The 25,234-nt window shown below is 39.7% G+C and overlaps 1 long non-coding RNA gene across 1 annotated transcript; it reads right to left on the bottom strand.

Moving 5' to 3' along the window:
• Positions 1 to 3,416: 3,416 nt before the first annotated feature.
• LOC139079492 (uncharacterized) lies at positions 3,417 to 7,783 on the bottom strand. Its single transcript, XR_011533190.1, has 2 exons — positions 7,613 to 7,783; positions 3,417 to 7,085 (listed from the first exon to the last, which is right to left on the bottom strand). It is a non-coding gene; the product is annotated as an uncharacterized lncRNA (long non-coding RNA).
• Between the last annotated feature and the right edge of the window lie 17,451 nt (positions 7,784 to 25,234).

Here is a 25,234-nt window from a genome sequence, read left to right as displayed (position 1 = left end):
GCCTCAGTGTGGAGATTCCTCAAAAAATTAAAAATAGAACTACCAGACGATCCAGCCATCCCACTACTGGGTATTTATCCAAAGAGCTTGAAGTCAGCAATCCCAAAAGTCCTATGCACCCCAATGTTTATTGCAGCACTGTTTACAATAGCCAAGGCATGGAAGCAACCTAAGTGTCCAGCAACAGACGAATGGATAAAGAAGATGTGGTACATATATACAATGGAATACTACTCAGCTGCAAAACAGAACAAAATCATTCCATTTGCAATAACATGGATGGCCCTTGAGGGAATTATGTTAAGTGAAATAAGCCAGCGAGAGAAAGATAATCTGTGTATGACTCCACTCATATGAGGAATTTAAAATTATGGACTAAGAACAGTTTAGTGGATACCAGGGGAAAGGTGGGGTGGGGGGTGGGCACAAAGGGTGAAGTGGTGCACCTACAACATGACTGACAAACATTAATGTACAACTGAAATTTCACAAGATTGTAACCTATCAATAACTCAATAAAAAAAAAGAAGATACGGTATATATATATACAATGGAATACTACTCAGCCTTAAAAAAAGACAACTAGACATTCACAACAACATGGATGGACCTTGAAGGAATTATGTTAAGTGAAATAAGCCAGATAGAGAAAGACGAACTCTGTATGACTCCACTCATAGGTGGAAGTTAAACATAGAGACAAAGAGAATTGATTGGTGGTTACCAGGGGAAAGGGGGGTCGGGGGAGGGCACAAAGGGTGAAGTGGTGCACCTACAACATGGCTAACAATAATGTACAACTGAAATTTCACAAGGTTGTAAACTATCATAATCTTAATAAAAAGTTAAAAAAAAGAAATAGCTGCCTCAAATAATAGCCAATATCATAACAATAGCCAAAATTAATTGATCATTTACTAGATGCTAGAGTAGTAAATACTTAATATGGAATTCTCGTTATGACTCTGAGATAGATAGTATTGTTTTCCCCTTTGACAGATTAAAAAACCAAGGACCCTGTAATCCAAGCTAACATGGTAATGTGATTTCTCACCTAGCCATTTGCAAAGCTTCCTGAATGGTGTCACAATGCCCTCCTCCTTTCTATTTTCCAGGCAGCAACCAAAATTATCTTTGTAGAGAGCAAATTTGATGCTTCTTCCTCGCCTCTTTAAAACCCTAATTGTCTTCACATTGTCCTCAGGAGAACAATCCCTAATGGCCTTCCATTCCCTGGCCATTACATTCCTCTCCAGTCATCCCTCCCTCTTGCATTCTTTGCTGCACTCACACTGACTGCCTTTTAGTTTTCTTGACTTAATCATGCTCTCATTCGAAATAATCTCTCCCTAGCCACTCTCTTCCCACTTTTTGGTTAGCTCCTATCCATCTTTCAGGACTTCACTTTTACCTGCCCTTCTCTGAAGGCCTTCTTTGACCCCAAAGACCAAGTTGCTTCATTTGATTGGTGCTCTGTACTTTCACTCTCATAACATGTGTCCTCCTTTATTGTAGAGATTTTCTAAATTGTATCATCTAGACTGTAAGATCATGAGGGCAATATCTGAGATTCTCTCTCCTTTTTTTTTTTTTTTTTGAGGAAGATTAGCCCTGAGCTAACTACTGCCAATCCTCCTCTTTTTTTGCTGAGAAAGACTGGCCCTGTGCTAACATCCGTGCCCATCTTCCTCTACTTTATACGTGGGACACCTACCACAGCATGCCTTTTGCCAAGCCGTGCCATGTCGGCACCAGGGATCCCAACCCGCCAACCCCGGGCCGCTGAGAAATGGAAAGTGTGCACTTAACCGCTGCACCAGTGGGCCGGCCCCTGAGATTCTCTTTTAACCACCAAATTCCCAGGGCCTAGAGCTGGGATACTCAATATGTATTTGAAAGAATGAATGAATGAATCCATTAATCTTTCCTTATCTGAACCATTGAAGTATGCCCCTAGTCATAAATGATTAATTTCAGATATTAAACATAACTCCATAGTTCAAATGTGTGTAAATTATGCTGGATGGTAGGTAGAACAATCCTCATCTAGTAATACTCTGATATGGGTGAACTTACAATTCAAAACTATAATTACAATACATAAAAAGTGTGATTATCCTCTGGTTTGACTTTTTCTGAGGCCTAGAAGGGTAGGGGATGGAGATAATATGCTTGATGAAACACATTGCTGCTCCCTAGTGAATAGTAATTGAACTGATTAAATTTACATCTTCAGCTGTTTCCCAGGGCCTGAGAATCTGTGTTGATCAGCTTAATATGTGTTAATTTCACGGTTCCAACTTTGCAGAGGCTATTCAGTTTCCGGATCTATCAGCACTTGTCTTTGTAGGTTCGTGGACACAAGAGAGGCCTCAAATTATTTTGTTAGTGTGCAGAAAAGAGGGCACCTAAGTTCCCCAAATGGACGCCCCCCTGTAATAAGTGGTTCCTAGAGGGGCCCCACTGGCATACTCTAATGGTGCAGTGAAGATCCTCACCACTAGGTGTCTCAGTGGCCGTGCCACTTCCTCCACCTCCTTGGAAAGCAGCGAGCTGCACCAGCTCCATTACTCCATTGTTGAGCCTCCAAGCAAATAACCTTTCCGAAGGGTTGATTTCAATACCTCGGTAAATTTTCCAGCAGATCTAATCAGTAGGCAGATGGCGTCTCTCAATACCAGAAACATTGGATTATCCGCAGTGTCTCACTGCTATTGCTCTCCTTTGTTTAGGAATATCATGCTGTGTTTGTAGTACATCTCTTTCTTTATTTCTCTGTTTATTTATTTATAGGGGAGGGAGGAGTCTTAGCCTGAAGTGATTATGACGTTCGACCTCATCTTGATCTCGTCCCCACAGTGAACTAAATTTCTTCCAGGATTTCTCCACACAGGTGCTGTCGTCTTGAAGGCATTGATCACTCTTCAACTGCAGCTAAATTGACTACTTGGACTGATTTTAAAGGTCAAAAAAATTCAGAATTTAAAGAATCACCAAATGAAGGAAGATAGTGTAGAGACAGATCCTATATATATATATATATATATATGAATTTTTTTTTCCATAAGGGGACATCAGAAATCAATGAGAAAGGAAAGAAATATTCAACAAATGGTATTAGAATAAGTAGTTTCCAAAAAAATTTTTTTTATCAAATTAATTCCAGATGGATTAAAGAGATAAATATATTTTAAAATCAAATCCTGAAAGAAAGAGAAAAAAGTAGAAATGAACATCAGATATTTGTCAGGAAGAGACATATCTAAGATTTAATATGACAAAACAAAGAACAAAATAAAATATCAATGAATTTCCCTGCATGAAGATTAGAAATCGCCATGTAAAAAAAAAAGACAATAACAAAAATGAAAAGTTAAACTGAAAAAATAATTGCAAAGACAAATTATAGGTGGCTAATATCTTTAATATATAAAGAATTTATACAGCTTTATTTAAAAAAATCACCAAGATCCCAATAAATAAACAGCCAAATAAATGAACAAACATATGGAAAATATTCATCTTCACTGATAATTACAGAAATGCAAATTAAAATAAGATACCATTTTTCATTTAAGTTAACATAAATTGAAACAGCCACTGCTGATATAACGCTTTTGGAAAATAATTTAGCATGCCCTTTAGCAAATTCATTCTCTTTCTCTCTCTCCTCCTTCCCCCTCAGTCTCCCTCTCCCTCCAGCTCCCTCCCATCCGTCTCTTTCATTCATTCATTCATTTTTATTGAACAAATACCCTCTGTGTGCCTGCTGGAATCTAGCCTAAATTCTAAATACAGAAAAAACTTTATGTACAGATTTATTCCTCTCAACATGATCAGTAATAGTCTCAAATTGGAAACATCTTACATTGTCATCCATTGACACGGTGACCAAATGTCTTGTTTTGCTCAGGACAATCTTGGTTTATGCTTGATGTCCCAGGGTAATTATTAAATGGCGCCTCATAATAAGACAACTTTCTGGCTGATGGCAGTCAAGTATCTTGAGGAAGGGCCAGCCTTTCTAATTTGTACAAAAGCACCATTGGGATTAGCTGCTACCCATGGAGTTACTGAGGTTGGGTGATTTCTGGTTTTGTCTGTATTTTTCTGTAATTTTCAGATTTTCTAAAACGGACTTTATATGCTTATGGGCTTTACAAGCATTAACTGATTTAATTTTCAAAATCCTATAATTATTTCTTTTTTCTTATTTCACTGCTTTTTTAAAAAGGAGGAAATTGAAGACTGAGAGATTAAGTTACTTACCTAGAGTCACACAGTTGTTAAGTGGTAGAACCAAGATTTACACCCAGGCAGTCTGTCTCTGGACGTTTAAACACTAAGACCTCCTGTCCTTTGGAACCACTATATCCAACTGGGCATTTATAGGGGAATAAAGACTACCTGTGCTCATAAATGTTACTTGAAAATACTTCAAATAATAGCCCAAAAAGGTCTCTCTTTATCTCTTAGAAACAAAATATTTTCTTTTAAGTCCACGAATTAGAAACACAGTTGATTTTTTAAAAAACATGAGATGCAAAACTTCATAAACAGTAAGTAAACTGTAAGAATCCCAAATACCAACTTTTGATACATGGTTATATTTCTGATTAAATTTCAACATACATTAAATACTCGCAATAAAAATATCTGCTTTAAGTGTATTGGTGAACAAATAATATTTTTCTTACATGATTAAAGTAAATTAAACAACATGCATTACTATTTAAATGAGGAAATGTAAACAATTATGTATACTTTAGAGTATTATTAAAGATTTATAAAAACAACTATACAGAGCCAGCCCTGGTGGTCTAATGGTTAAGATTCACTGCTGTGGCTTGGGTTCGTTTCCCAGTTGTGGAACCACACCACCTGTCTGTCAGTTGTCATACCGTGGTGGTGGCTCACATGGAGAACTAGAAACTAACAACTAGGACATACAACCATGCAGTGAAGCTTTAAGAAAAAAACAAAAAAACTGTACAATGCTACCTTTAACTATATGTTAATGTAAAATAAATTATTTAACTTAAAATCACTTTTTTTAAATTGAGGTTATGATAGTTTACAGCCTTGTGAAATTTCAGTTGTACATTATTATTTGTCAGTCACATTATAGGTGCACTCCTTCACTCTTTGTGCCCACCCCTCCTTCCCCGTGGTAACCACTAATCTGTTCTTTATGTCCACGTGTTTGTTTATCTTCCACATGAGTGGAATCATACAGAGTTTGTCTTTCTCTATCTGGCATATTTCGCTTAATGTAATACCCTGAAGGTCCATCCATGTTGTTGTGAATGGAACGATTTTATCCTTTTTTATGGCTGAGTAGTATTCCATTGTGTATATATACCATATCTTCTTTATCCATTCGTCAGTCGATGGGCACTTAGGTTGCTTCTACGTTTTGGCTATTGTTAATAATGCTGCAATGAACATAGGGGTGCATGAGTCTCTTTGAATTGTTGATTTCAAGTTCTTTGGATAGATACCCAGTAGTGGGATGTCTGGGTCATATGGTATTTCTATTTTTAATTTTTTGAGAAATCCCCATACTGTTTTCCATAGTGGCTGCACCAGTTTGCATTCCCACCAACAGTGTATGAGGGTTCCTTTTTCTCCACAACCTCTCCAACATTTGTTATTTTTTGTCTTGGTTATAAAATCACTTTTTTTTTTTATCATATACTACAGAAGGACAAAATTTAAATCATCTCCTTAAAAGGGACCCTGGTATATTCAAGTGTCACCTCACCGTCTGAATCATACTACTATAGTACCAATCAATTGGTACCAGATCGGTAAATTCCCCTTGATGGACTTGAGTATTCACCAGTCTCATCTGCTATAGAGTCACAGATCATGTTGGTGGTCGGCCGTAGATATCTCATCCATTATGTGTTAACATTTCGTAGTTTCATTCTCAGACATTGGAAGCAGCATATGGAATGAAACATTCAGGTTCCCACTTCGGCTCCATCTCAGGCCATTTGCTCCTGGGCAAGTTTCTGAACTTTTCTGAGCTCCAATTTCCTCATTTGTAAAAGGATAAGGGTAATAAATACCTCTTGGTGTTGGCTTGAGGATTAAGTGAAACAGGTCCTATTGAGCACCTAACACAAGGTCTGGCTTCCAGTAAGTTCTCAATTAAAGTTAGTTATTATTATCATTATGACATCCAAGTTTGAGGAACCCAACTGGGGCTCTTATGTGGTGACTCTGGTTGGACAGGGTCAGATTTGAAAATAACCTCACTAGCTTGAGCAAGGAAGGACAAGATGAAAGCACAGCTTGAGTGACATTTCCTGAGAGAGCCTAAGGGAGCAATCTGAAAGGGCAGGGCAAAGCAGGCAAGATTATCAAGGTTGGTTGGTTTTGGGCAGGCATGCTAGGCACTGCAGGGGGTTATCTGGGGCAATCTGGATTGAATTTTAATATCCTTCAGACCACAAAGGGGATAGGCTTCCTGTCCTCCTGACAGTGCAGCGAAAGCCAGTTCGGGCACTGGCCTTCCCCTCCTAGTCACTGGGACTGCAGCAAGAGCAGCAAAAGAGCCTTCATCTCATCTGTCTCCCCTCTGACAGGCCCAGAATGGAGCCTTGGCTCCAGGTTAAGTGGCACAATTCACGGCTCTCATTCAATGTGCCTAGAAGCTCCATGAACCCAGTACCACATGGTGGTGGACGGGCACAACATGGGAGGCAGCATGCCTCGAAATCCCTTTGCCATCTTTCAATGTCCAACTCAGGATCAAGGTTGTAAGGATTAAATGAGATAATGCATAGTTAGTACAGTGCGCACCACAAAATGTTGGTCTTCCTCTGTACCTCCCTGCTCCACGTGACTGCATTGCGCATTGGGGATTAAAGGTCATCTTCCTCAGGCAGAGCCTGTCACCTGCTCCTTTGGGCTCCTAAATCTCCTACTCTTGGTCTGTCCTTGTACCTATCACTCTGCATTGCATTTCTGTTGTCTGCTGACTTGCATGTTTCTTCCACAAGGCTGTGAGTTCTTAGAAGGCAGGGACCACCTCTTTGGTGAATTCATATTTTAGGTGCTTAATGAGTGTTTCAGGACTGTTAAATAAAGCAAAGTACGTTGAAAAAAGTATGCATTTTGGAATCTTTATAAACCTGGATTTGAATCCCAACTTCAGCATTAAAGCGGTCTGTCCCCAGTAAGTTACTTCATTCAGAGTTTCAATTTTCTCACCCAAAAACAGGGATGACAGTAACTCCCTGCTAACATTGTTGTGAGGATCAAACAGGATAGTGCAGGAAAGGATGGAGCCCCCTGGGCCTGGCCAATATTAGGTGCTTAGTGAATGAGTTCCCTTCCCCCTCTAGGAACTTATACTGATAAGCTAAAGAAATGAAAATATAAATCTCCTGGACTCTGAGTCTCCTTCATCTGTAAAATTCTCAGCAAGTAAGAATACATGAGATAACTGTAAAGTACTATGATGTCTCTGGCTGAGCAGTGGTTGTGTTAGCTGAAGGAAAAATCTGATGTGTTATTACTGAGCTTAATTAAATCTTCTCTGCTATACTATAATGGATAAAAATACATTCTCCTTGGAGTTAATTCAAGGAGCACTACTCACAGGAGGGAAAGTCTGGGGCAGGAGTCATCAGGGAGTCTGGGCTCCACTCCCCCACCTCAGCCAGCAGCATTTCTTCCCAGCCCTCTTCATAGACGCTAATAGATCCTGCTAAGTGCATCCTCCTCCTCCCCTGGGACTTCTTTGTGAATCACCCCAGCCAGCCCAAGGCTGGAAACAGGACTCAGGATTCATCAGGCCTGGTGGATGGCTGATAGCAGGGCTGAGTCTGACAGAGGGGGTTGGATTTTAAATAAACACAAATCCGATTGGACAGAGGATAAAAGATGATGAGAAGGGGAGGTAAACCAAAGGGGTAAGTGGAGAGATTTTCCTACGAATGCCCAAGTAAGCCAGATTCCAAGGTGCACAGTGCCTCCTTCCCCCAAGTGCTGCCTTCCCCACCTACCATCCCTCCCCCACTGCCTTTTCACTGCGTGCTGAATTTAGACCACGAACCACGTGCCTGCTGCCTCTTCAGAGCCCTCCTGGGAGTGAGAATCTGATGCTTCTGAAGCAGCTGGTGATCCACGGCACAAAGTCAAACAGCCTGCTCCTTCTGTTTTCCACAGTTGGCCCCAGTTATTGGGTAAGAAAAGATACAGTCACACAAGAGGTGACTCTAGGAGTCAGTGGCCTCATATTGTGAACAGCTTATTTACAAAACTGGATTAAATCCATCTTCCGCCACCAGTCCCTTCAAGTTATCATTTCAGCCCTCATCCACCGCTGTGCATTGCCTCCTCTCCCTTTCCCCTTGCCTTCTGGCTGTGGCCCACACAGTGGAGAATGGCCTCTTCTGCCCCTACTGTCTTCCTCGAGTTAAAAAAATTTTCAGAAAATTACCTCAGCCTCACAAGTCGGAAGGCATGATTTTGAAAAGGCTCAAAGCCCTTAATTCTAAAACATTAGCACCTCCAACCTCTTTTCTTGGGACATTTTATCCAACCCCATAAGAAAATTGCCCTATGATGTGTTTTACATCCTCTCAAAATTCTCAAGGAATTGTCTACCCCTAGATGTCTTAAATTAATTTCTTTTTTATAAAAGAAAAAAGCAACAACAAAACCAAAAATGTTTGAGGAAATAGAAACCAATTCACTCCAGAGAGGTAGTAAGCATAGCTTTTTTTTTTTTGGTGAGGAGGACTGACCCTGAGCTAACATCTGTTGCCAATCTTCCTCTTTTGCTTGAGGAAGATTGTCGCTGAGCTAGCATCTGTGGCAACCTTCCTCTATTTTTTGTATGTGGGATGCCACCACAGTATGGCCTGATGAGCAGTGCGTAAGTCCGCAGGGTCCAGGCCCACGGCCACCAAAGCGGAGCACCTGAACTTAACCACTACACCACCAGGCCAGCCCCTAAGCATAGCTTTTAAGAAGCACATAGACTCTGGAGCCAGGCTGTCTAGGTTTGAATCCTAGGTTTGCTGCTTACTAGTTATATGTCTTTGTCAAGTCTCTTAATCTCTCTGGGCCTTGAGAGAGGTTTCCTCATCTGTAATATGGGGATGGTAACAATTTACTTGCTTTTAGCATTAAGAGGATTAAATGAGTGTTTAAAACACATAGAACAGCACCTAGCACATGAAACATGTTATAAAAACATATGATATTATTTTACTAGAATGTAGATTTGAACTCCAATATATAGATGGCAACTGGAATTATAGCCTAGATCTTAATGGCTCAGCCACCCTGCTACAGTCTGATAAACCATCATTCCCAGTCCATGCAAATCCTGCTCCAACCTTGTACCATTCTCCTACTCGGTCACCTGAATGCCTGTTCTTACCAAAATAAAGTACCTCCCGTCTTTGAAAGAAGAGCAATGAACCTATCTGTTGGTCAGAACTTCTGCTTTGGTGAAACAATAGTGGCTCAATTTCTAAATTTGAAGAGATTTTGACTCATGGAAATGAGATTGTCTGCAGAGTTGAATGAAGGAAGAGCGGCCCTCAAAATGGACACCAAGGACCGATCCATGAGTTAGAAGGGTCAGCGGAGACCATAATCAGAGACAACAAAAGATGAATTTCAATCCCTTGAAATTCTGCTTCTTTCACAACTGCGTAACTGCAGTGGTACTTTGAAAGGTCATCCATGTCCATTTTGGGCCAGTGCAGGCCTTTCTTCAGCCCTCATCCTTCATAAATCTTTGTAATTTCTTCTTGGCTCCACACCAAAGCCTTCAAGCTCCTAAAAGGGATGTTAGGGGGTGGTGGCAAGGACACTGTCAAAAGATTACGAGGTAAGAGTTCTCATCACAAGGAAAAGATTTGTAACTATGTGTGGTGATAGATGTTAACTAGACTTATTGTGGTGGTCATTTTGCAATATATACAAACATCAAATCATTATGTTGTACATCTGAAACTAATATAATGTTGTATGTCAATTATAGCTCAATAAAAAACATTTAAAAAAGTGGTTACAAGGATACCACAGAAATACAATGGATTATAAGAGAATACTGTGAAAAACTATATGCCAACAAAATGGACAATATATAGGAAATGGATAAATTCTTAGACTCTTATAACCTCTCAAAGCTGAATCAAGAAGAAATAGAGGGGGCCGGCCCCATGGCCGAGTGGTTAAGTTCGTGTGCTCCGCTTTGGCAGCCCAGGGTTTCACCAGTTTGAATCCTGGGCGCAGACACGGCACCGCTCATCAAGCCACGCTGAGGCAGCGTCCCACATGCCACAACTAGAAGGACCCACAACTAAAAAAAAAACCACACACACAACTATGTACCGGGGGACTTTGGGGAGGAAAAAGGAAGAATAACAAAATCTTTGAAAAAAAAAAAAGAAGAAATAGAGAATCTGAATAGACCAATCACAAGTAAAGAGGTTGAGACAGTAATCAAAAGCATCGCAAAGAATAAAAATAAAAGCCCAGGACCAGATGGCTTCCCTGGGGAATTCTACCAAACTTTCAGAGAGGATTTAATACCTATTCTTCTCAAGCTATTCCAAAAAATTAGGGAAGATAGGACCCTTCCTAACACATTCTATGAGGCCAACATCACTCTGATACCAAAGTCTGACAAGGACAACACAAAAAAGGAAAACTACAGGCCAATATCGCTGATGAACATAGATGCAAAAACCTCAACAAAATATTGACAACCTGAATACGGCAATACGTCAAAAAGATCATACATCATGATCAAGTGGGATTTATACCAGGGACAAAGGGATGGTTCAACATCCACAAATCAATCAATGTGATACACCACATTAACAAAATGAGGAATAAAAACCAAATGGTCATCTCAATAGATGCAGAGAAAGCATTTAACAAGATCCAACAGCCATTTATGATAAAAACTCTTAACAAAATGAGGATAGAAGGAAATTACCTCAACATAATAAAGGCCATATATGACAAACCCACGGCCAACATCATACTCAATGGGGAAAAACTTAACGCCATTACCCTGAGAACAAGAACAAGACAAGGATGCCCACTATCACCACTCTTATTCGATACAGTACTGGAAGTTTTGGCCAGAGCAATTAGACAAGAGAAAGAAATAAAAGGAATCCAAATAGGGAATGAAGAAGTGAAACTCTCACTGTTTGCAGACGACATGATCTTATATATAGAAAACCCTAAAGAATCCATTGGAAAACTATTAGAAATAATCAACTACAGTAAACTACAGTAAAGTTGCAGGGTACAAAATCAACTTACAAAAATCAGTTGCATTTCTGTACTCTAATAACAAACTTAGAGAACTCAAGAATACAATTCCATTTACAATCGCAAAAAAAGAATAAAGTACCTAGGAATAAATTTAACTAAGGAGACAAAGGACTTATACAATGAAAACTATAAGACGTTATTGAAAGAAATAGGTAATGACATAAAGAGATGGAAAGAGGTTCCATTCACATGGATTGGAAGAATAAATGTAGTTAAAATGTCCATACTACCCAAAGCAATCTATAGATTCAATGCAATCCCAATCAGAATCCCAATGATATTCTTCACAGAAATAGAACAAAGAATCCTAAAATTCATATGGGGAAACCAAAGACCCCGAATTGCTAAAGCGATCCTGAGAAAAAAGAACAAAGCGGGAGGCATTACAATCCCTGACTTGAAAATGTCCTACAAAGCCGTAGTGATCAAAACAGCATGGTACTGGTACAAAAACAGGCACACAGATCAATAGAACAGAACTGAAAGCCCAGAAATAAAACCACACATCTACAAACAGCTAATCTTTGACAAAGTTGCCAAGAACGTACAATGGAGAAAAGACAGTCTGTTCAATAAATGTTGTTGGGAAAATTGGACAGCCACATGCAAAAGAATGAAAGTAGACCATTATCTCACACCATACACCAAAATAAACTCAAAGTGGATCAAAGACTTGAAGATAAGTCCTGAAACCATAAAACTCCTGAAAGATAATATAGGTAGTACATGCTTTGACATCAAACTGAAAAGGATCTTTTCGAATACCATGTCTTCTCAGACAACGGAAACAAAAGAAAAAGTAAACAAGTGGGACTTCATCAGACTGAAGAGCTTCTGCAAGGCAAAAGAAACTAGGATCAAAACCAAAAGACAACTCACCACTTGGGAGAAAATTTTTGCAAATCATGTAACCGATAAGGGGTTAATCTGCATAGTATATAAGGAACTCACACAACTGAACAACAAAAAAACAAACAGCCTGATCAAAAAATGGGCAGAGGATACGAACAGACATTTTTCCAAAGAAGATATACAGATGGCAAATAGGCACATGAAAAGATGCTCATCATCACTAATCATCAGGGAAATGCAAATCTAAACTACACTAAGATACCACCTTATGCCTGTTAAAATGGCTATAATCACTAAGACTAAAAATAGCAAATGTTGGAGAGGGTGTGGAGAGAAGGGAACTCTCATACACTGCTGGTGGGAATGCAAACTGGAGCAGCCACTATGGAAAACAGTATGGAGATTCCTCAAAAAACTAAAAATAGGACTACCATATGACCCAGCTATCCCACTACTGGCTATCTACCTAAACAACCTGAAATCAACAATCCAAAGTAACATATGTACCCCTATGTTCATCGCAGCACTATTCACAATAGCCAAGACATGGAAACTATCCAAGCACCCATTGACTGATGATTAGATAAAGAAGATGTGGTATATATATACAATGGAATACTACTCAGCCAGAAAAAAAGACAAATTCATCCCATTTGCAACAACATGGAAAGACCTGGAGGGAATTATGCTTAGCAAAATAAGCCAGACTGAGAAAGACAAACACCAGATGATTTCACTCATATGCGGAACATAAACAAGCACATGGACAAAGAAAACTGTTCAGTGGTTACCAGGAGAAGGGGGTTGGGAGGTGAAGAGGAGCACCTATGTGGTGACAGACAAGAAATAATGTACAACTGAAACTTCACAGTGATGTAAACTATTATGAACTCAAATTTTTAAAAAAATGATTACAAGGACCCTCCACTGAAAAATAGAACAGTGGACATAATAGGCCAGAAAAGGTGGTGAAAAAAGGGACACAACTGTCCCAAAAGCTGCTGGGACAGACTTATTACTTTCTTTGTTCTTTGCTGTTTGTTTTCCTATCTCTAAGTATAAACTACATGGCATTGAGGAGAGAACCTTCCTGGAGGAGGTAACAGATTACAAATATGTAGAAAAGTTAATGTTTTTGTTTCTTTCATGGCACATACCTAATTTGTCATTTTATTAATTGGTTTCTTGGATTTTATCTGTTACCCCACCGCAATATAGCCTCCAGGATGGCCAGGAACAGGCTCTCAGTCTTGCTTAAGCTTGTATCTCCAGCAGCTAACACAATGTCTGGCCTATTGTTATAGATTTTAACATAGAAAACAAGCTATAAAAATAGTAGAAGGAGGGGCTGGCCCAGTGGTGCAGCGGTTAAGTGCACACGTTCTGCTTCTTGGCGGCCCAGGGTTCGCCAGTTCGGATCCAGGGTGTGGACATGGCACCGCTTGGCAGAAGCCATGCTGTAATAGGCATCCCACATATAAAGTAGAGGAAGATGTGCATGGATGTTAGCTCAGGGCCAGTCTTCCTCAGCAAAAAGAGGAGGATTAGCAGTAGTTAGCTCAGGGCTAATCTTCCTAAAAAAAAAAAAAAAATAGTAGAAGGAGATATTGGAATATTTATTTTTATATTCTTGGAGCACATAAAACCTTCCTAAACAGGAGAGAAAATCAGGAAACCATGAAGAAAAAGATAATCAGATATGACTACATAAAAAGAAAGCTTTCTGCCTGAAGAATAATAAAACAGTGATTATTTGTCACTTTATACTTGCCGGTTTCTGTTCTAAGCACTCCACATGTCTTAACTCATTTAAGCATGCTAATGGTCTTATGATGCAGGCACTGTTATTCTCATCTCCCTTTTCCAGATGAGGAAAGTGAGGTACAACAAGATTAAACACTTTGCTCGAGGTCGAACAGCTTATTAAGTGGTAGAGTCTGGTTTTGAACTCATGCAGTCTAGTTCTAATATCAAGAAGAAAAACACAGACAATCCAGTTGAAATTTGGGCCAAGAATATGAATCAAAATTCACTGAAGAAATAAACACATATGGTCCATAAATATTCCTCACTAGTAAGTAGTGATTCCTAAAGCTATAGCAACAGTGAACTACTACTTTTTACCCCTTAGACTGGTGAAAAGTAAAACATTGCTAATATCTAGTATCAGCGAGGGTATGGGGAAATAGAAACAGTAAACTGGTAAAATCGCTTTCTTATTTTATTCAATGGGTTATTTTTCACTACTCTCACTAATGATTGATCAATCGGTAATGATCAACTAATCAATGAGTGTTGATTTTCAAATGGTCCCAGATTTGACCAGTGGGAGCCCCTCCAAGCTGGCTCACATGTCCTTTTGACATGTCCCATCGTTCTTTGAGCACTACTTACTTTCTGGCACAACCAAATATTTGTCCCAGCCCTATAGACAGCCATTTCTCTGAGGGGCCCTGATTCCTTGTACAAACCAAGTGTGTTCAATGTTGTTGTAGTGTCATTGCTTTTAGGTCCTCTTGAAGGGCTGGAAAGTGAATGTATGCAAAAATGCTAAATGCTCAATGTTAAAATAATCAGACAGAAAATTGTACATACAGTATGGTAGTTTCCATTAAAACCACACACACACAGACACAGCAAAAGGCTGAATTATGACATTTGGGGTGATTTTTTAAATTTCAATTTGTATTCCAAATTTTCTGAAATGAGGCATGTTATTTTTTATTACTTTTTCAACAAACTTTTATTTTATAGTAGATTTAGATTACAGAAAAGTTGCAAATATAGAACAGAGTTCCTTTATAACCCACACTCACTTTCCTGTATAGTTAACATCTTTTGTCACAATGAACCCATGTTGATCATTATTATGAATGAAAGTCTATATTTTATTCAGATTTCCTTAGTTTTTACCTAGTGTCCTTTTTCTGTTCCAGGATACCACATACATCTAGTTGTCATGACTCTTTAAGCTCCTCTTGGCTGTGACAGTGTCTCAGACTTCCATTGTTTTGATCACCTTGATAGTTTTTAGGAGCACAGCTCAGGTACTTTCTAGGTTATCCCTCAATTGGGATTTGTCTCATCTTTTTCCTCATCATGAGACTAGAGTTACAAGTTTTTGGGAAGGGGACCACAGAAGTAAAGTACCATTCTCATCCATCGTATCAAGGGTACTTATTACTGTTAGTATGCTATTTTTATAATGAAAAAATAGCTGTGCTTTTTAAAGTTCTGCCTAAGAACACATGTAATGCATTTTCTTATATAGTAGTGTAGGATATAAGTTTAGCTGCTACAACAAGAAGAAACCAAAATATTGAAACATGATGGAAATTAATTTTTTCTCTCAAAAAAGTCTAGACAAAGCAGTCCAGGGCTGGTAGGGAATTTGCTTCACAAGGTTGGTAAAAGGCCTAGGTTCCTTCTAATGGTCCTGTCTTCCTTAACAAGTAGCTTCCACAGCTACAGTGGAAGCTTCTGTGGTCACATGGCTAAGATGTGTGCTTTAGAGGCTGCCATCACATCCATATCCAGACTGAAGGGGACAATATACTCTTTCCTTTTAAAGACATACCTAGAAGTTGTACATTTCATTCATTCTGTTCATATTCCATTGGCCAGAACCTAGTCATATGGCCACACCTAGCTGCCAGAGAGGCTGGGAAGTGTAGTCTTCTAGTAGGCAACTCTGTGCTCAGCTAAAACATCTATAAACGATTAGAGAAAGGGAGGCTGGGTTTTGGGGTAGACAATCAGCAGTTTCTGCCAAAGTTGGAATGCAAGCATCCTAAGAGTAAAAGATGGATCTGGACAATCCAACACTTTAGCGGCTATTAATCATTACCTTCATTACATTACCACCAAAGATTTCAATGTGAACACCAGGCATTCCTTTTTCTCATGTCTCTTGGCCAGCCCACTGCTGAGGAATTTACACCAACCACTTTCACTCCACATAGTCCCCAACCTCATGCCATTTCCACCTTTCTCCGTCCCATCCCATTCTCCTTTCCTCTCCATCTCAGGAGCAAAACCAAACTCCTTGGGGCCAGCCTGGTTGTATTGAGGTTAAGTTTGGCACACTCCGCTTGGACAACCCAGGTTTGCATGTTAGATCCCAAGCGTGGACCCACACCGCTCATCAAGCCATGCTGTGGCAGCAACCTACATACAAAAATAGAGGAAGATTGGCACAGATGTTAGCTTAGTGACAATCTTCCGCAAGCAAGAAGAGGAGGATTGGCAATGGTTGTTAGCTTAGGGCCAGTCTTCCTCACACACATACACATGCAAACCAAACTCATCAACGCACTTGTGGTTTATCCAGCCACGGTCACGCCCTTAGCATTTCACCTTCTACTTCAAGAGGATTAATCAAGATATTTTCCCAAAGAAGGACCATCCCTTAGAAAAACTGTTAAAATCGTCAGCACGTTTATGCTAAGAACATCCTGCCCACCAACAGACAAGGTGAAATTCCCTTGTGTCTGGCACTGCTTGAACATTTCTTCACACAGCAGCCAGGATAAGCTGAAGATCCTCGTTCACAGCAGGCTCCCTGGCTCCATGGAAGACTACAACATTGGAAAAGTTTCTTCTCAGGTGTCTTCAGTTTTTCCCTACACCCTCCGCCTCTCCCGCAGCCTCTCCCTTCCTTCCTTTCCCTTCAGGGTAGTCTCAAGCCTTCCTCCCGCCTTTGCTTTCTCAAAACAATTCATGACCCACATTTGACTGAGGTATAGATAATAGTGGGACATCTAGTTACTAATTTCAGAGCCATTTACATTTTAATGGGGACTAAAGATTGAAGTCTAAGAAGTGAATGTCTAAATGGAAGAATTTCAAGTATCTCATAGTTCTCAGGGGAAACTCTTCATCCCTGATATCATTGAGGTGAAAGAATGAGATAAAAACAAACTTTTATTGAACAGCTAGTATGTAATAGGCATTGTGTACAAGATTTCCACAAAAGCCAGTGTATTTAATCCTCACATTAATTATGAGTGGCATTAGTATCCCTATTTTACGAATAAATTGAAGCTCAGAGAGATCTAACAGTTTGAACCCGGATCTGTCTGATTTCCCAAATCTGCATTGTTTCCACTATAGCAGCTGTGAATATTTGCCTGAAGAAAAGAAACTAAGGATTGCTGCCATCTCAAGGAATCAAATCTTCTTGGAAACTACCCCTAGATAGATCTTGGGCTAGGATTAGCAACATAGGAATGGTTGCAAGACATGAGTGAATTCTATACCCAGCCAGACCCGGTCACTTTTGCACTGTTTTTCGAGAAGCATCCTACAGTGGAATCACTAGGGGCCTTTAATGAAAATGTGGCCCCCTGAATCCCATCTGAAACTACTGATTCTGACTTCTGGGGACACAGCCTTGGAATCAGCATTTTAAATAAGACTCTACAGCACACTACGTTTGCAAATCACTGGCTTAGTGAATAAACAGAAAAGAAGAGCTGTCATCCTCCTCCTTATGACTGCCCATATTTTTGTAATTTTATAGCTTGTTAGCACTCTTGTCAGAGGCTGGGAGCCAGAAAGGCTAGGATTCATTTTCCTAGATTATTCATTTAACAATTATTTATTGCATGCCTTCAAATATGCCAGGCATAGGAAAGCAAACACATTGCTTTTGAAATGTATTAGAAGGGAGAGCAAAAAACTGGGAGGAGGGACATCTGAAAGCAAGGGTCAAGAAGAAATTGAGAAATTATTTGAATGGCTGATCACTCACATGGACTCTCAGTGTCTCCAGAGAAGTGGCTGCAATAATCTGGAACTACAGATGGAACCAGCAGTTGCTGGTTACCTGCGTGCTCTCATGTTACAGAACTAGAGCGTGCCTGCCCTCATGTGCAGGTCAAAGACAGAGAGGCGAGAGGTATTTCTCCTCTGCTTCCAGTGGAGAAGCCAGATCACTAGCTTTCGTCTAGCTGGGGAGGGATGCATTTCAATCTAGGCAGCAGATCCGGGTTGCGTAGGACCTGAGCTTTTACAGTTCTGCACACCTTCTCCGAGAACACAAAACTATGAGTACAATATTAAGTATGAACGTGAATATTTGCTTAGAATGTGAAAAGTAATCAAGACAAATTATTGAAGACAGATTCAGACCCTTTTTTCTGAGGTCTTCAGGCAATTTTCCAGAAATGCTTACACAAAAATGCTGCTTGATTGTTAACTACTTCTCAACTCCCAGACTGCAACTCCTACCAACTGTCAACTCTCACGGGGGAGCCCTGCAAGTGAGGGGCCCTGAAACTTAAGCTTCATTAACTTCATAATAAATCCTCCTTCCTTCCTTTTGTCCTTCCAGGGCAAAGTGCTCATCTTTGCTCCAGTGGCCTTTGCCGTAGGCTAGCTCCAGCAAATATGTACAGGCCAGTTAAACGATTTAACTGGGGAGCAGTCTTGGCAGAATAAATTCTTTTTTTAATAGAGTTCATAATATTATATAGGTTTCAGGTATGCAGCATTATAATTTGACATCTGTATATACAACAGCATGCTCACCGCTGAAAGTCTAGTTTCTGTCTGTCACCAAACAATTGAATCCGTTTACCCATTTTACCCATTTCACCCACCCCCACCCTCCTTCTCCTCTGGCAACCAGCAATCTACTGTCTGCCTCTATGAATTTGTTTTTGTTTTGCTTGTTCATTTGCTTTATTTTTTATATTCCACATATGAGTTAAATCACATGGTATTTGTCTTTCTCCACCTGACTTATTTCACTTAGCACAATACCCTCAAGTCCATCCATGTTGTTGTAAATGGGAAGGATTCATCTTTTTTATGGCTGAGTAGTATTCCTGTGTCTGTGTGTGTGTCTGTGTATACCATATCTTTATCCATTCATCATTTGTTGGGCACTTAGGTTGTTTCCGTACCTTGGCTATGTAAATAATGCTGCAATGAATGTAGGGCTGCATATAATTTTCAAATTAGTGTTTTTGTATTCTTCAGAAAAATACCCAGAAGTGGAATAGCTGGATCCTATAGTAGTTCTATTAATCTTTTGAGGAATCTCCATATTGTTTTTCATAACAGCTGTACCCGTTTACATTCCCACTAGCAGTGTATGAGCCTTCCCTTTTCTCTACATCCTCTACAACACTTGTTATTTCTTGTCTTTTTGATAATAGTCATTCTAACAGGCATGAGGTGATATCTTATTGTAGTTTTGATTTGCATTTCCCTGATAATTAACGCTATTGAACATTTTCATATGCCTGCTGGCCATCTGTATGTCTTCTTTGGAAAACTTCTGTTCAGATCCTCTGCCCGTTTTTTCTTTTTGAGGAAGATTAGCCCTGAGCTAACATCTGCTGCCAATCCTCCTCTTTTTGCTGAGGAAGACTGGCCCTGAGCTAACATCCATGCGCATCTTCCTCTACTTTATGTGGGACGGCTACCACAACATGGCTTGCCAAGCAGTGCCAGGTCTGCACCCAGGATCTGAACTGGTGAACCCTGGGCCGCCAAAGCGGAATGTGCAAACTTAACCACTGTGCCACGAGGCTGGCCCCCTCTCTGCCCATTTTTTAATCAACTTGTTTGGTTTCTTGTTGAGTTGTATAAGTTCTTTATTACTTCAGATGTTATTTATGGAATATATGGTTTTCAAATATCTTCTCCCATTCAGTAGATTGTCTTTTCATTTTGCGGATGGTTTCCTTTGCTGTGCAGAAGCTTTTCAGTTTTATGTAATCCCATTTGCTTACTTTTGCTTTTGTTTCCCTTGCCTGAGGAGACATATCCAAGAAAATAGTGCCAAGACCAATGTCACAGTGTATTGTCTATGTTTTCTTCTAGGAATTCTATGGTTTCAGGTCTTACATTTAAATCTTTAATCCATTTTGAGTTAATTTTTGTGTGTGGTATAAAATAGTGTCTAGTTTCATTCTTTTGCATGTGGCTTTTCAGTCTTCCCAACACCATTTGTTGAAAGACTTTCCTTTCTCCATTGTATGTTCTTGGCTCCTTTGTCATAAATTAGCTGTTCTTGTATGTGTGGGTTTATTTCTGGGCTCTCTACTCTGTTCTATTGATCTGTGTGTCTGTTTTTTGACAAAATAAATTCGGATGATGGTGGAGGTATAAGTAGAGAAAATGGATTATTGGATCTGAGAGAGTTAACCCACCCCATTCACACTGGGGAATCTGAAAACAGCCAAGGGGGCCCGTGAGGATTCCAACATAGTTTACGATTTGCTTCAGTCAGGCTGTGCAAGCTGGGTAATAAAATTCTCTTGACTTGATTTTATTAATTCAGTTTGGTTGCAAGAGGTCTCTCTCCCCTGCTATTCAGAAATCCTCACGGACTTTCATCTTGCGTGAGTAATACACCAGGAAAGAGAATAAATAATTTCTTAGCAAATGTGATTTGTTTATTAGATAAAAACATGGTGTTCAAGAGAGGGGGCTTACTGGTAAACATGTTGAGGAGCACAGTTCTGGTCCAGGCTCCTCACTTTACAAATGCTAAACCTGAGGCCAGAGAAAGGGAGAGATGTGTTTAAAACCACATAGTCAGGCAGGAGCAGAGCCAGAATAGAATTCCTGGTCCAGGCTTCTCTTTGGCCCAACAACCTTCCCAGCTCAAAATCTCAGTTTCTAAAAGAAGGCAGAGGAATGACTCAGAAGGCAAATGAGAGTAAGCTGTTCAACTGGGTTTGGAATTGCTGACAATCCAGTGGGGAGGTGATGGGCCAGGCTAGCCCTCTGCTGAGAGGAGTGCAAATCAGCCTAGCGCTGCTGGAGAGTTATTGCGAAACCAGGATCAAAGGCCTTGAACATGTGTATGCCCTCTGACCCTGAAATGCTACTTCTCAGGATTGATTTTGAGGGCATAATCAGAAGTGAGTGAAAAGATATATATATATAGATATAGATATCTGCATAGATATGTTTACTGCAGCATCATTTATAATTTTTAAAAATTAACATAAAAATTTTATACATATGTATAATTAGACATCAGTATGAGTAGGCTTATCATGAAACCTAGTAGTCCTTTACCCACCAGTCCCTACCCACTAGTTCCACTCCCTGGAATGTCGACTATGTTACCTGTATGTTTTTCTGGTATCTATTTTTATGCTCATACTGCTATTTCTTGATTTTTCAATTTCAGACACTGTTCATGGATTTCCCATAATGGTAAGGGAGGATTTAACTCCTTACACTCACCTCTCCTGCTTCCTCTCTTCCTTCTCCCAGTATCACAATTGTTTCTTAAATCAGTAACCGATATTTGCATTATTATAGTTTCATAAGCTTTATTCGCTTCTCTGCTGTGTAGTGTACTACGATTGTGATTTAACTTTTCTCCTTTTGTTGTCGTTGTTTTTCCTACAGTTATTGCTTCACTTTTTTATTTGCTTAGTTTTCAATATTTATGAAATTATCTATCTTTATGTGTTCCCTGGGATCTGCTATATGTTTATCAACATTACTTTTCAACTGGTCAAGATATTCTACCAATTTCCTTATATTCCCCCAGACATCTCTGTTCCAGAGCCTTCTGTTGCTCTGTTCTGGAGTAAGAGCTGGAATTCTAGATCTGCTGTGAGCTATTACCATAGAATATCTTTTCACCGTTTTCCTATGCTATATCTTCTGTTTCCCTCATCTTATCTCAACCTCTTTCTAGGTTTATTCCCTTATTTTACTGGAGCACATCCTCTAGTAGTTTCTCTACTAAGGAGGCATGTAAGGTAAATTTACTGAATCCTTGTAGACTGGAAATGTCTTAATTCTATCCTTACACTTAATAGTATGGTAAACTGAAGAAAACTAGGTTGACATCCCATTTTTTTTCCTCAGAATTTGGAAAGTCTTGCTCCACTGTCTTCTAGCTTCCACTGTTACATACTAATTTCGGAAGGTCATCTATTTTTCCCCTCTTGGGAACTTTTAGGAATTGCTTTTCATAGCTTGTAATCTGAAACTGCCAGCTAATGTGCCTTAGAGTGAGCCTCTTTTCCTCCATCATGCTGGGCACTTTGGGAGGCTCTTGCAGTCTGGAGAGAATTTCTCTTAACATAAAAGTATATGAAATACCAATTGTGCAGATTCCTTCTTAACGCACAAATAGCAATAATATAGTTTGATTCTCTTAAACTTTTCTGTGTTAAATTCTAAAACTTCCCAGAGTTAACAGGATGCAGACCAGGAAGGGAGGCATTTACTGAGATTATGAATGACCACAGACATACTGAACCCTCTTTAAAGTTATTCTAGCAATGACTCCTTAACTTCAAGTGGAGTATGATCACACAACTCACGTTAAATATACACATTTCCACACTTTTCCCTCTTCTCACCTTCTATTCATGTTAATTAATCGAATGAATTTTGAATTTCTTTGGTTCTTGAGATATGTCTATGTCATTTCTTTCTAATTTCTAAAACCATTGAATTTGATAGGATCATAGAATATGTTCATGTCTTCCATTAAAATTTTGAGCTTTAAAGATTTTGGAATTTGGAGGAATCTTAGAAATTTGCATTCTATGTATTCCTAGAGTGAGACGATGATTTATTTTGAATATTTTAAATATCTCATTGAATTTTGAATATCTCATAGATTTTGTCTGACTTGAAGCTACAGCCTAAAATGTCATTCTACCAACTTCTGAGTGCCCAGGGTTCTCTGGGGAAGCCTAAAAAGACTCATGACATCAAACCTGCAGGAGGAAAGTCAGAGGACTGTGGAGAGAAGACTAGATTTTCCTTGAAACAAAAGATTTGCTCCAGATGTTCCAGCAACAACTGTTAGGATTTCACAATCCTAGTATTATTAATTAATAACCATTATCAAGATGACATATATTTCTCTAAATCCCCTTGTTGTGAAGTTTACCCAGCTTCCCTATTCAAATCTGTTGATTTGTCTGTTCATTCAACACATACGGAAGGGAGAAAGGATCTTCCCATTTATTGAGGGCCTACAATGTGCCTGGCACTAGTCGAGGCATCCACAGACATGACCTTGTTGAATTTTCCCAGGTACTTGCAAGATGGGTGCCATTATCCTTATTTTACAGATAGGGAAAGTGAAGTTAGGAGGGCAGCTAACTTGCCCAGGTTCACTCAAGAAGGTGCTGTGCTGAGTATGCTGTAAGGGAAACCATTTCTTATTCTGGAAGTTTTACGATCTAAGGGCAAGACAGACACACAAATGAACATAATATAAAAGAAAGGAAATAAATGAGAAGGTGAAGGTACAAGCAAAATGTCCAGCGAGCACACAGGAAGGGGAATTTTGTCCTGACTTGGCGAGGACAGATATTTGGGCCGGAACCTATAGGATGAGTAGATTAAATAGAATAAGAAGGCAGTCCATAGAATGTTGCTTGAGCAAAGCCACAGAAGAGTGAAAGTGCATTTCGTGTTTGGGGAACAGCCACTGTCCGGGTGGTTGGAGCACAGAGAAGGCAGAGGCAGAGAGGGGAAATGAGGCCAGATCATCAATGGTCTTGATGGCCGTGCTGTGGAGTGTGGACTCAATTCTGAAAGCGATGGGGAGCCAACACATGGTTTAGAGCAACAGTTCTCAAGGTGTGGGCCATGGGAGTCCCTGAGACCTTTTCAGAGGGTCTATGAGGTCAAAACTATTTTAATAATAATAATACGTTATTTGCCTTTAAAAAATTATGGTAAAAAGCACATACCATAAAATCTACCATCTTTTTTTTTTTTTTTTTTTGCAAAGTTTAGCCCTGAGCTAACATCCATGCCCATCTTCTACTTTATATGTGGGATGCCTGTCACAGCATGGCTTGAGGAGCAACGCATAGGTCTGCGCCCAAGATTTGAACTGGCTAACCCCGGGCTGCCGAAGCCGAGTGTGCAAACTTAACTGCTGCACCACTGGGCCAGCCCCAAAATCTACCATCTTAACCATTTTTAAGAGTACAGTTTAGTAGTGTTGTGCCACCATCACTATCATCCGTCTCCAGAACTTTTTCTTTTTTTTTTAAAGATTGGCACCTGACTTAACACCTGTTGCCAATCTGTTTTCTTCTTCTTCTTCTTCTCCCCAAAGCCCCCCAATACATAGTTGTATATTCTAGTTGTAGGTCCTTCTGGTTGTGCCATGTGGGACGCCACCTCAGTCTGGCTTGATGAGCAGTGCCATGTCTACACCCAGGATCTGAACTGGCGAAATGCTGGGCTGCCAAAGTGGAGCGTGTGAACTTAACCACTCGGCCACAGTGGGGGCCCCTCCAGAACTTTTTCATCTTGCAAAACTGAAACTCTATACCTATTAAACAAGAAATCCCCATTTCCCCCTTCCTCTGGCCCCTGACAACCACTATTCTGTTTCTTCTTTCTACGAATTGGACTTCCTTAGATACCTCATATAAGTGGAATCACGCAGTATTTGTCTTTTTGTGACTGGCCCATTTCACTTAGCATAATTCTTCAAAGTTCTCCATGTTATAGCATGTGTCAGAATTTCCTTCCTTTTTAAGTCTAATTAATATTCCATTGTATCAATATACCACGTTTTGTTTATCCATTCATCTGTTAATGGACATTTGGGTTGCTTCTACCCCTTAGCTATTGTGAATAATGCTGCATGGGTGTACAGATATCTCTTTATTGAACACGGGTATACAAATATCTCTTTGAGGTCCTGATTTCAATTCTTTTGGATATGTACCCAGAAGTGGGGTTGATAGATCATATGGTAATTCTATTTCTATTTATTTTTTAATTTTTTTGTTAGGAAGATTGGCCCTGGGCTAACATCTGTAACCAGTCTTCCTCTTTTTGCTTGAGGAATGTTGTCTCTGAGCTAACACCCATGCCAATCTTCCTCTATTTTGTATGTGGGTTGCCACCACAGCATGGCTTCATGAGTGGTGTGTAGGTCCATGCCCAGGATCGAACCTGCTAACCCCAGGCTGCCGAAAGCAGAGCATGGGAACTTAACCATTATGCCACTGGGTCAGCTGCTCCATTTTTAATTTTTTGAGGAGCCATCATACTATTTTCCATAGTGACTGCACTATTTTACATTGTTATTTGG

This window comes from Equus przewalskii, chromosome 2 (assembly GCF_037783145.1).
Source record: "Equus przewalskii isolate Varuska chromosome 2, EquPr2, whole genome shotgun sequence".
Classification (NCBI taxonomy): Eukaryota; Metazoa; Chordata; class Mammalia; order Perissodactyla; family Equidae; genus Equus; species Equus przewalskii.
The sequence above is the reverse complement of the archived record's forward strand: the minus strand, read 5'-3'. Positions and strand labels throughout refer to the sequence as shown.